Genomic DNA, 11,984 nt, shown 5'->3' with positions numbered 1-11,984 from the left:
TTTAATTTTATAATTTTAACAGCTTTCATGGCAGCTGAATGCGATGAAGTCTTCTTAGGAGATCAGGCATGTGAGAATGTGATTAATATCCAATGTTTTAGAGGCTTCCTATTCTTCTATTATCAGGGTTGATATGATGGCCTATTGTATTTGTACTTACAGCTCTTAGAGCCCAGTGTCCTTGTCCTTATCTTAGAGTACTACAGCAGCGATACAGTGACAGGAGTTTGGAACTCAGTCATCTCGTAATCTCTGTTTCTTAATCTGTACAATTTCGGATGATTGGTGCCATTGCTTCTTCCCTCTACTTCTCTTAAATGGTCAGTAGCTGTATTCCATGATTGACTTTGAGTGAATTTGATGTCTGTTTAAATCATTGGAGCGTGACCATGTCTTGATGGCCTCCTTCACAAAGGAATCCATGTAGCTAATACAATGGTGCCCTTGAAATTGTTACAATCCATAGCCTCCGTGCTGTTGTCCAGTTGGTACAGACATGTCCTTTGCATGGTTCTTGCACCGTGTCTCAGTGGCTCAGTCCATCTCTGCAATGTAAACTTACCACATGTACATGGAATGCAGTATGTGCCTGGGGCATTGAGGTATAGATTATCTTTTACCAGTTTCAACAGATATACATTATTTTGGTTTAAATATGTACAGTTCTTTAAGAATAACCATGCCAAAAGCATGCAGATCTTGTCAGAAGTGCCCTGCATATATTGTGGTTATGCCTGCCAGCTTCTCCAACTGTAAATAAGGTCTCTTTATGGAAATGAGGGCACAGTATTTGTCTGATTTTAAGGTGAGACATCCTTTTGTAATATTATAAATTAAAATACCGTTGCCATCTGCACAACAAATGTGCTTGCATTGTAATGAGTCTCAATTTCTTGCTTGTTCTTTACAAAGATGGATTTATTAAACACTCAATTGTAATTAATACGAACTTCTTCTTGACTGCATTCAAAGCAACTGAAGGAATATCACTCGAAATTATCGTTCTCCAGTAGTTACTTTTCATGTCTTTCAGTTTGTCGGTCTCTAAATCACATTTGTTCTCTTGACCACTGCTCGTATTTACATACCTCACATCGTTCTTCTGTCTTTTTCTGTTTCTGGTAGCTATTTGATTCACGTTGCACCTCACACTTAGGTTGTTGTTCTTACAACAAATATACCCTGTCCCTCAACTACGCTCGCCTTTTATAAGTGCATATAAGTTCTGGTCTGTCCTAGAGGCCTGTGGAACCTTCCACTTGCCAGTTGATAAGAAGGAAGGCTTCTAGTTATTCTCTTGTGTTCCACATTGTGTTACTACATTTTGCAGTGCAGTTTTAATAGATTTACGAGCTCGGTAAGGGCAGGCTGGTTTTAATGTATGGGTTCATCCCTCAATACAGTTTTGCTAAAATGGCTTTTCTGCTTCTTTCTCCATTGACTTGAATGAGAAATGTGCTGGATTGATTTGGTGATAAGCATTAATCTCTTTGAAACTTGTTTTCCCAGGCTGTGGTATAAATGTAATTTTCATTTGTCTCCGGGCCCTATGAATATATCGATATGCCAGACAGGCTCTGAGAATATGTAAGACAACTGTGAGTCTAGATGCGCTGTCCCATGCTCCAAAAGTGAAATTATAGTTTAATATTTCCTGCCAGTTAAATTGGTGAAAATGTCCTTATTGCCATTATCATGCACTAGTTACCCTACAGTGTACTGAATTTGAAAGACATTTGTAGCTCAGAGTAAGTTCTTGAAAGAACAATTACAGTAAACTTTGTCCATCGTGGTGTTCTGGTGTACGATACCATGTGTACGTGGAGGTAGTATCAACAGTTTAGAGGAGCTTATCGTTGGAGAAGTTTGTTATCTAACCTAGAAGTCCACCATGGAACCATGGACATATTTGCTGCAATGACAGTCTCATGTCTCATTATGTGAACTGTGTGTAGACATACTGATCTGTGGTTGGGATGGACGTCTTGGTAAGGAGGGTATTAGTTCCTTTGACAAGGTAAGGGACTTGCATTTTTCAAATGAAACTTAGCACAGAGCATGCATAGTTGGGCAGTTCATTGTCTGTCAGCAGAATGCATTTGCATCTTTTCGTCAGTGGAACAAGCTGTACATGACAGGCCAAGGAACAATTAGCATTAATAACAGGTAACAGTTCTGTATAGCTTTACCTCAGTTTTGCTTTTGTTTTGATGTGCTTGAATACCAAGGCCACAGTGGAAGTACCGAAGTCTGGGACTTTTCTGTTGTTTAACTTGTGTTGTTCATGTAACAGTTGTATTTTGCTATTATTTATGTTGTACTGATACAAGAGTTTTATTTCATGTTACTATCTTATATGCCATGTGTAGAATCAGTAATCTCATAAGAGAAGTGGCACATGTGGCATCTGGTTACTGAGATATGAGATAGGTTTGCCCAAATTGTAGTACAATTGTTATGAAGATACACTATCTATAGAAGACAGTGCAATAAAACAGGGAAACGTTTTCCAATGCTGGCTTTTTATGTAGCTTCTTTGGTTTTATTTATGTTACCATATTTTTAGATAATATTCTTCAAGTGTATAGAATTGATGGTTAAGCAGTCTTGCTTTGTTTTCTTTTAAGACTGGTATAGCCATTTGTGTTACATGTAAAAAGTTAAGCTTTATGCATAGGAAATAATGAAATTGTTGGCAATAATGTAAGACTTACAATTTTTCATAAAATCCACATAGAGATGATATAAATATTACCACATATATCACTTAACAAGAATTAAACACTATTACTGCTTTTATAATGGCAACTCAGGATGCATTTAAGATAATAACTCAAGGACCAAAATAGCTTTTAGAATTAGTGCAGTGTTGTGTCATTTTGTCTTATTTTTAATTTTGTGTTCCTGCAGTTCATGGGCATGTGAGTGCTGTGTATTTACTTGCATCTTTTATATACTAATATTTTTGGTTCCATCATTGTTGTTTGTGTATATGTTTACAATGAAACAATTAAAAGGGTGTAAATTTATCAAGTGTGTTTTAAGTTATATATTATTAATCTTTGAATGTGAAATTTTTACCTGAAAATAAGGTGAAAACCCATGTGAGTCTAGTTTCTCAGTTGAATTTGTGTTACATACTCAAACCACCCCCCCACCCCTGGAAAGGAAACTGTTCATTATAAGAAAATATGTGTGCCTGCCATCCTTAAGATCTGTGACTTGAGCTTCAAAAATATGCCAATTTTAAAAATATATATAGCATTTAATTCAGGTAATCTAGTAATTTGTCGGCAAGTAGTATAAGATTCGTTAAGTATTCTTCAACTGAATCAACTTGCAGTTCACATTCTCGTAATGTGCACACAACTGAGGAAAGTGTATTCCGTACCGGAATACACAATATCCTCGTGTGTTCTCTGCAACATGCATTTAGAGGAATTAAATTTGTTCAATAATTTCTACTTTGTCCGCCAGGCTACAGCATCTCATTGTCTACCTCATGACTTCCATCATTCTGTTATCACTGATGCTCGTAGAATATTCAAAAATATGATTTTGAGGTCATACAGAATAGCACAACCTCCACATCAAATTTCATCCCAATCCATCCAATGGTTCTGTGGTAGAATCGACTGGATGGGCAGACAGACAGAGTCAACCCATAATGTGTTCTCCCTATGCACTTCATGCAAAGAGCACATAATAACTTATAATTATGTATTTCTTATAGTTATTTTTGTGAGTTTCACAGTTGTGTAATAATGCCTATTGATTAGGAGAGTGTGGTGAAGTGTATTTAAAGATGAGATTGAATTGATGCTATTACTAAGACAGATAATGAATGCTTAACATGTATGTTTCTAACCAGGTTGAGAATCTCATTACTGATGTAAATTTTGTACAAACATAACAGCGTGTTTTCCTTTCAGTGATTGTGCCATCCGTTTCTGGAAGCTTTGCAGCCACGATGACATATCTCCGGATGCCGGTGATGACATCTGAAACCCTGCTAACTTTCAGAGACTAATCTGGTGTCCATCGCCTTACAGTCAACATCACAGCATCATCGTGTGTGCAGCATTTCATGAGGTGACTTGTCTCATACTGATCTCACATTGTTGCTGCATGCAAGAAACCAAGAAGTCCATTGTGATGTGTTGTGAACAAAAGATTTTTTGGGACCACATTAATACTCATTATGTTCCACTGTTACCTTCTGAAAAATTTTAAAAGTTAGAAACAACTGCAAGGTTGTGTGATTTGGATTATATTAATTTTGTAACTAAAACACAAATATTCTCTTTTAGATGATTTTAATAACTGTAACATACCGTTTTAATTGTTATTTTTAAATTTTAGCATCTATATTATAGAATTACTAATAAAATAATTTTATTTGTATAGAATGCTGATAATTCATATGCAGAAGTCCATAACAATACTTTATATTATTTGTATAGATGCGCTAGACTAAGAGTGATACTCTGGTCCTCCAGGTTGGGGGTTGGGTGTAGGGCTAACAACCTTTCACCTTTAAAAAAATATGTGTTACGAAAAAATCAACCAAGCCTCGGATCAGGACGGACTCTTTGGCACGACCACAGCAATTGAAAAAGGACATGAGATTTGGTACTTGGAACATTAGGAGCCTCTATAGGGCTGGGGCACTGAAATCAGTGTGTAGGGAATTAGGGAATTATAAGTTAGACTTAGTGGCAGTGCAGGAAGTGCGATGGGAGGGGGAGGGCACGATCCCAGTGGACAATTTTACATTTTTCTATGGAAAGGGGAATGACAATCATCAGCTAGGGACGGGTTTTTTTGTTCATAGCAGAATTAGGGCAGCAGTTAAGAGAGTAGAATTTGTTAGTGACAGGTTGTCTTACGTAATTTTGGAAGGACGTTGGTGCGACATCATTGTCCTTAATGTTCATGCCCCAACTGAAGACAAAAGCGATGATATCAAGGATAGCTTTTATGAAGAATTGGAATCAGTATTTGATACATTTGGCAAGTATCACATGAAAATTCTGCTAGGAGATTTCAATGCAAAAATTGGGAGGGAGGATATCTTCAAACCCACAATAGGCAGCGAGAGTCTCCATGCACTTAGTAATGATAACGGTGTTAGAGCAGTAACCTTTGCTACGTCAAAAGATTTAATTATAAAAAGTACAAAATTTCCACACCGTGATGTTCATAAATACACTTGGACTTCTCCAGATGGCAGAACACACAATCAAATAGATCATGTTTTAGTAGATAAGAGAAGGCAGACAAATGTAATTGATGTGAGATCATTCAGAGGAGCAGATTGCGACACTGATCATTATCTGGTGGTAGCAAAAGTGAGGGAGCGGCTTTCAGTAAGCAGACGAACTAAACAAAATTTTGACACAGAAAGATTTGATTTGAAAAAATTAAGTGAGGGAGAGGCAAAGGAACAATATCAAGTTGAAATTTCGAATAGGTTTCAAATTTTAGAGACAAATTAGGATAATGAAAGTGTGGACATCAACAGGGAGTGGGAAAATGTCAGAAACTGCATCAACATTTCAGCAAAAGAGAAACTAGGATACTACAGGAGAAAGCAAAATAAACCGTGGTTTGATGAAGAATGTTCAAAATTAATAGATCGAAGGAAGCAAACAAAATTTCAATGTTTGCAGAACCCAAACAAAACAAATGCGAATAATCTATGTAACGTGAGACGTGAGGCTAGTAGAACCTTTAGGACTAAGAAAAGGGAATACCTGAAGGGCAAAATTGCTGAACTTGAGACAAATAATAAGGGAAAAAAACATCAGAGACCTGTACAGAGGCATTAATAACTTTAAGAAAGGATATCAACCCCAGACCAATTTGGTAGAGGATGATAGTGGCAATTTGCTTGCAGATCCAATAAAAATTGTGAATAGGTGGAAAAATTTCTTTAGCGAGCTCTTAAATGTTCATGATACTGGTGATATTAGACAGATTAAAATGCATACAGCTGAACTGTTGGTGCCAGAACCTAGCTTAGATGAAGTGGAACTAGCCATTGGGAAGTTGAAAAGTTATAAATCTCCAGGAATTGATCAGATTCTGGCCGAATTAATTAAAGCAGGTGGCAAAGGGTTGCATATGAGGATCCATAAGCTTATTCAGTTAATTTGGGATAAGGAAGAGATGCCACAACAATGGAAGGAATCCATAATTATTCCTATTCATAAGAAGGGGGACAAGACTGAGTGTGGTAATTACCGAGGAATTTCGCTGCTATCAACCTCATACAAAATTCTATCCAACATTCTTTTGGCAAGATTAACCCCATATGCGAATGAAATTATTGGGGATCATCAGTGTGGGTTCAGACGAAACAGATCAACGATTGATCAGATCTTTTGCATTTGTCAGATACTAGAGAAAAAATGGGAGTTCGGTGGGACCGTACATCAGTTATTTATAGATTTCAAAAAAGCCTATGACTCTGTGAAGAGAGAAGTGCTATATAATATTCTTATTGAATTTGGTATACCAAAGAAGCTAGTGGGTCTAATAAAAATGTGCTTAAATGAAACCTGTAGCAAAATTCGAGTAGGTAAATATGTATCTGAGACATTCCTCATCAAGAACGGTCTAAAACAAGGAGATGCTTTGTCTCCCTTGCTCTTTAACTTTGCGCTAGAATACGCCATCAGGAAGGTCCAAGGTAGGCAGGAGGGTTTACAATTGAATGGGACACATCAGCTATTGGCATATGCTGATGATGTTAATTTATTGGGGGACGATATAAGTACAATAAAGAGGAACGCAGAAGTTTTACTAGAGGCTGGTAGACAAGTAGGGGCTGGAAGTAAATTCAGAAAAAACTAAGTACATGTTAGTATCTCGTAATCAGAAGACAGGCGGGCAAAATTATCTTAGGGTGGCTAATAAATCCTTTGAAAGGGTTACAAAGTTCAAATATTTGGGAACAACAATAACAAATCAAAACGATACTTGTGAGGAAGTTAGGAGGAGACTAAATTCCGGAAATGCTTGCTACTTCTCAGTCCAAAATATTTTGTCTTCCCGTCTGATTTCTAAGAACCTGAAAATTAAAGTATACAAAACAATAATCTTGCCTGTTGTTTTGTATGGGTGCGAAACATGGTCTCTCACTCAGAGGGAGGAACACAGATTGCAGGTGTTTGAGAATCGGGTGTTGAGGAGGATATTTGGGCCTAAGAGGGAAGACGATGGGGCGTGGAGAAAACTGCACAATGACGAGCTTAAAAATCTGTACTGCTCCCCCAGTATTGTGAGGGTGATTAAGTCGAGAAGAGTGAGATGGGCGGGACATGTAGTGCGCATGGATGGGACAAGAGGTGTGCACCGGGTACTGGTTGGGAAACCTGAAGGGAAGAGACCGCTGGGGAGACCTAGACGTAGATGGGAGGATAATCTCAGGCGGGATCTATGGGAGATAGGAGTTGAAGGAAACTGGATTTTGTTGGCCCAGGACAGGGTCCGGTGGAGGGCTTTGGTTAACTCGGTGATGAACCTTCGGGTTCGGTAAGCCATCTAGTTAGTTAGTTAGTTATGGGTGTGTGTGTCCGTGTAAGGTGTGGATATTTTTGTAGGGGTGGATGTCTAGTTATGTGTGTAGGGTGTTCTACGGAGTGTAGTAAAATAGTAAAAATGTCTGCCGCAATCACATTGCGAAGAGACTGCTTCATAGTGTGGTGGCCAACACATCTTGGAAAGAGAGAGTTTGTCATGTTTGAAAGGCTCTAAGTTGCAGGTACTCTTGGCTTTGGCCGCAGCTTGTCACCAAAGATGTGATTCCCCTTCCTGGAAATAATATGGTATTTCCTTTTATCAGCTTCATTCTCAGTTCAAACTAATGCCACAGGAAGAATTTCAAAACGTCAGTCATTCTGAATCTGTTTGGAAGCAGATGGGGGGGGGGGGCTCTGCAGTTTCACTCATTTAGGAAATGCGGTGATGAAGATCTCTGGCATAGCTATACCGGACAGTTTTGATAATAGTGGATGTCGGTTCTCTGACCCAGGAGGACTTTAAAAGTGTGCTGACCACGCATTACTTAGTTTGTATTTTCTCTATGTAAATCTGTAAAGAGATGTCAAAGCGGGAGGTATTAAGTGTTGATTGCTGCATGTGCCAAAATGAAGTCTGACGAAGGTAAGTTCGTGTTCTTAAGTATGGTTACCAGGGGACTTGGTCATTGGGTGTGTTATAGATGCTCGTGAAGTAAAACCTGGTGGCAGAGGGGCTGTGTAGTGGCGACATATGCAATAATCGTTTATAGTGCTTCCTTCATTGAGCTGTAATTTACAAAATCCCACCTGTTTTCATAAATGATGGAAGATATTTAGGTTATGGAAATGTTTGGTAGTTTGTGTCTTATAGGTGATGTTGGTCGGACTTTTCAAATGACGCAGCTCGCGAGTCGTCTACGCCCTCCTGCAAATTTAGTTGTGAGAAATTATCGAGCAGGGAAAATGTCGCTGCTGAATTTGCGTGATGTCTTGAGTGTCAACATGAAATGTGACGAGGATAAGTTCGTGTTGGAAAGGACGTGGACGATTTCACTGAGTGATTTATAGGTAGACGTGCAGGTATTCAAGATTTGTGTCTGGTATCGATCTGAGCAGGGTGTCGAAGGTTGCTGGGTTCAGTAACAATCCGGTGACCGAGAGGTTATGTGATAAATGTGCGCTAGGATGTAGGTCATCCAGTGGCGAAATTTTGGTTATTTGTTTCATAGTCTCCCCCGCAGGTATTTCCACCTTGGCGTGGTGGGGGGGCTTGGGTGTCCCGATAATCCCGAGAGCTATGCCGGCGGTAGCTTTGCTACCGGTAGGGTCTCCCAAGCCGGACAGGTCAAGGGTAGGGACCAGACTAAGAGAAATACCCTGGTCCTCCAGGTTGGGGGTTGGATCGTAGGGCCAACACCCCTACATCTGTAAAAAAATTATATATGTTGAGAAGCCTCTATTGAAGCCTCGGATGAATGGGAAAAAGAATGTACGGCAACGACCTTGGCGACGGAATATGGCTTTCGAATTTGGTACTTGGAACGTCAGAACCCTTTATAAAACTGGAGCCCTACTATCAGTTATCTCACAAATACAAAAATATAATATATCAGTAACAGCTGTCCAAGAAACCAGGTGGCATGGGAGTGGAATTAGTGATGTTAAGAAGCACACTGTGCTATATAGTGGGAAGAATGAAGGTAGGCATGAATATGGAGTAGCATTTATCGTAGGACCAAGATTTAAAAATAACATTTTAGATTATCAAGCCATCAATGAGAGAATGTGTGTGATGAGACTTAAGATGAAATTCTACAATGTAGCAATGATTAACATATATGCCCCAACAGAAGAGACAGAGTCGAACCATAAACTGGAAAGGGTGTTAGATGCTTTACCATCGAATGATGTTAAAATAATTTTAGGCGACTTTAACGCCAAGATAGGAAAGGAAGAGGAATTTAGAAGCATCATTGGGAGGAACAGCTTACATGATATCTCCAATGATAATGGGAGAAGACTGATAGACTTTGCTGAGAGTAAGAATATGGTAGTAAGTTCAACACAGTTCGCACATAAGAACATACATAAGCAGACATGGAGGTCACCAAATGGTCAAGTGTTTAATCAAATAGATCATGTATTAATAGATAAGAGAAGAGCTTCGGGAATACAAGATGTGAGGTCATTTAGAGGGGCTGACGGAGATACAGATCACTACCTCGTTAGAGCAAGATACCTGTGTAAGATAACCAGGACACCTAGACAGAATTTGGAAAAAATTCCTAAAATTCCTAAAATAAAGGTGGTGGCTTTGGAAGAACAAGAAATTAAATTTAACTACCAACAATCCATTGTAAGAGAATTTGAAGACCGGAAAGATAAAATGGAGGAAGGAGTCGAGACTTGTTGGGAAGAGTTGAAAGCAGTGATTAAGAGAGCAACGGAAGAAAATATCGGATATGAGGAAAGGATACCAAGGAATGAATGGTATGATGATGAATGTGCAGCAAGTCTCGAGGAAAGGAATGTAGCGCGTAAAATATATCTGGGGCGCCCAACAAGAATTAAATACAAAGAGTATCAGGAGAAACGTAGAATAGCGAATCATATATGTAGACGGAAAAAAAGAGCAGTATACAATAAACGCTTGGAAGAAATGGAAAATAACTTCAAAGAGAACAACCTTAAACAAGCTTATAAAGAAGTGAACTATAATAGGAAAGGCTATGCCCCCAAAACAAACCTGATTAGAATTGGAGATGAAATTATTGGTACAACGGAAGGGATCCTGAATAAATGGAAGGAACATTTCCAACAGCTACTTAACACCGAGGCAAGTAAGGAAGAGACCGGAAGGAGCATCATTGAGGTAGAGGAAATGGAACTAGAGCCACCAGATAGACTGGATGTGTCCCTGGCCATAAAAGCCCAAAAAAGAGGTAAGGCCCCGAGCATAGATAATATACCAGCAGAGTTAATTAAATCGGGTGGAACAGCATTGGAAAACATAATATATACTCTCGTGAAGCAGATATGGCAAAGAGAGCAAATACCCGAAGAATGGAAAATCGGATTGATATGTCCAATATATAAAAAAGGGGACAGGTTGAATTGCCAGAACTATAGAGGTATAACCCTATTATGTACGGTCTATAAAATATTTACTTATTTACTGCGGAAAAGACTGGAGGAAGATTATAATAAAATTATAGGGGAATACCAATCAGGCTTCCGCGCTGGAAGGTCGACAATAGATCAAATCTATACTGTGAAAGGTATAGCTGAAAAATTTTGGGAATTTGATCTCAATCTCTATCATCTATTTATTGATTTTCGAACGGCATATGATAGCATAAGTAGAGAAGGACTATATAAAATCATGGCGGAACAAGGGATACATTCAAAGATGATACGACTGGTAAAAATGACTATGTCTGGCTCCAAGGCCCGGGTTAAGATCTGTGGCGGTATGACTGACCTATTTGAAGTTGGATCGGGACTTAAACAAGGGGATGGTCTAGCACCAATGCTCTTTAATCTTGCTCTGCACTGGGTTGTTAAACAAACCAAGGTGGATCTCAATAGCACATTATTGTATAAAAATGCCCAAATAGTAGGATATGCCGATGACCTCGATATAATGGGTCGAACGCTACCAGCATTAGAAGGAATATATAAGGATCTGGAATTAGGAGCTGCTAAAGTAGGGCTACATGTTAATGAAAGGAAGACTAAATGGATGATACAAAGTAGAGATAGACAAAGAATAACGATCAAGCCTAACATGACATTGGAGATATTCCAAGAAGTACAAGAATTTAAATATCTTGGAACAATCCTGACAAGTAATAATGATGAGTTGACTGAAGTACAAAGTAGAATAACAGCAGCAAATAAAATATATTTTGCGTTAAAAAGGATTATGAAATCTAATTGTGTACATAAAAGCAGTAAAATAAGGATACATAAGACCATCATCAGGAGTATCCTCTGCTATGCAAGTGAGCTCTGGACACTGACAAAGAAAACAGAAATGATGCTGGGCGCACTTGAGAGGAAGATTTTGAGAAGAATCTTTGGACCAGTTCAGGAAAACTCGAAGTGGAGGATACGCTACAATCATGAGCTATATAGACTATATAAAAGTGATGATATAGTAACTCACATTAAACTGAGAAGGTTGGAATGGGCTGGACATGTTTACAGGATGGAAGAGTATAGGATACCCAAAAAAATATTGGAAGGAACAATATATGGGAGAAGGCCAGTGGGAAGACCTAAAGGTAGATGGCTGGATGCAGTGACGACTGACTCCAGAAATCTCCTTGGAACAGCAGCTTGGAGAAGGATAGCGTTGGATAGAGAGGATTGGAGGAAGAAGATAGAGGAGGCTAGGGCTCGATTTTGGGCTGTTACGCCATAGTAGTAGTAGTAGTAATTTCATAGTGCTTCGTG

At 38.8% G+C, this 11,984-nt stretch overlaps 1 protein-coding gene across 2 annotated transcripts in view; it reads left to right on the top strand.

Annotated features, from left to right (window-relative positions):
• The window catches only part of LOC147870857 (kinesin-like protein KIF21A), a 36,902-nt gene extending 32,493 nt beyond the window's left edge, over positions 1–4,409 (top strand). For both annotated transcript variants that reach the window (XM_087341815.1, XM_087341813.1), the window contains exon 19: positions 3,933–4,409. The gene's annotated coding sequence lies outside the window, so the exon portion shown is untranslated. The remainder of the gene's footprint in view (positions 1–3,932) is intronic.
• The last annotated feature ends 7,575 nt before the right edge of the window (positions 4,410–11,984 follow it).

The sequence above is a fragment of the Zootermopsis nevadensis genome, unplaced genomic scaffold (genome assembly GCF_977971745.1).
Source record: "Zootermopsis nevadensis isolate Lab colony 2312 unplaced genomic scaffold, Znev_1.0 Znev_ptg000091l, whole genome shotgun sequence".
NCBI classification, from domain to species: domain Eukaryota; kingdom Metazoa; phylum Arthropoda; class Insecta; order Blattodea; family Termopsidae; genus Zootermopsis; species Zootermopsis nevadensis.
Note: the sequence above shows the minus strand (reverse complement) of the source record. Positions and strands in the feature narration are given on the sequence as shown.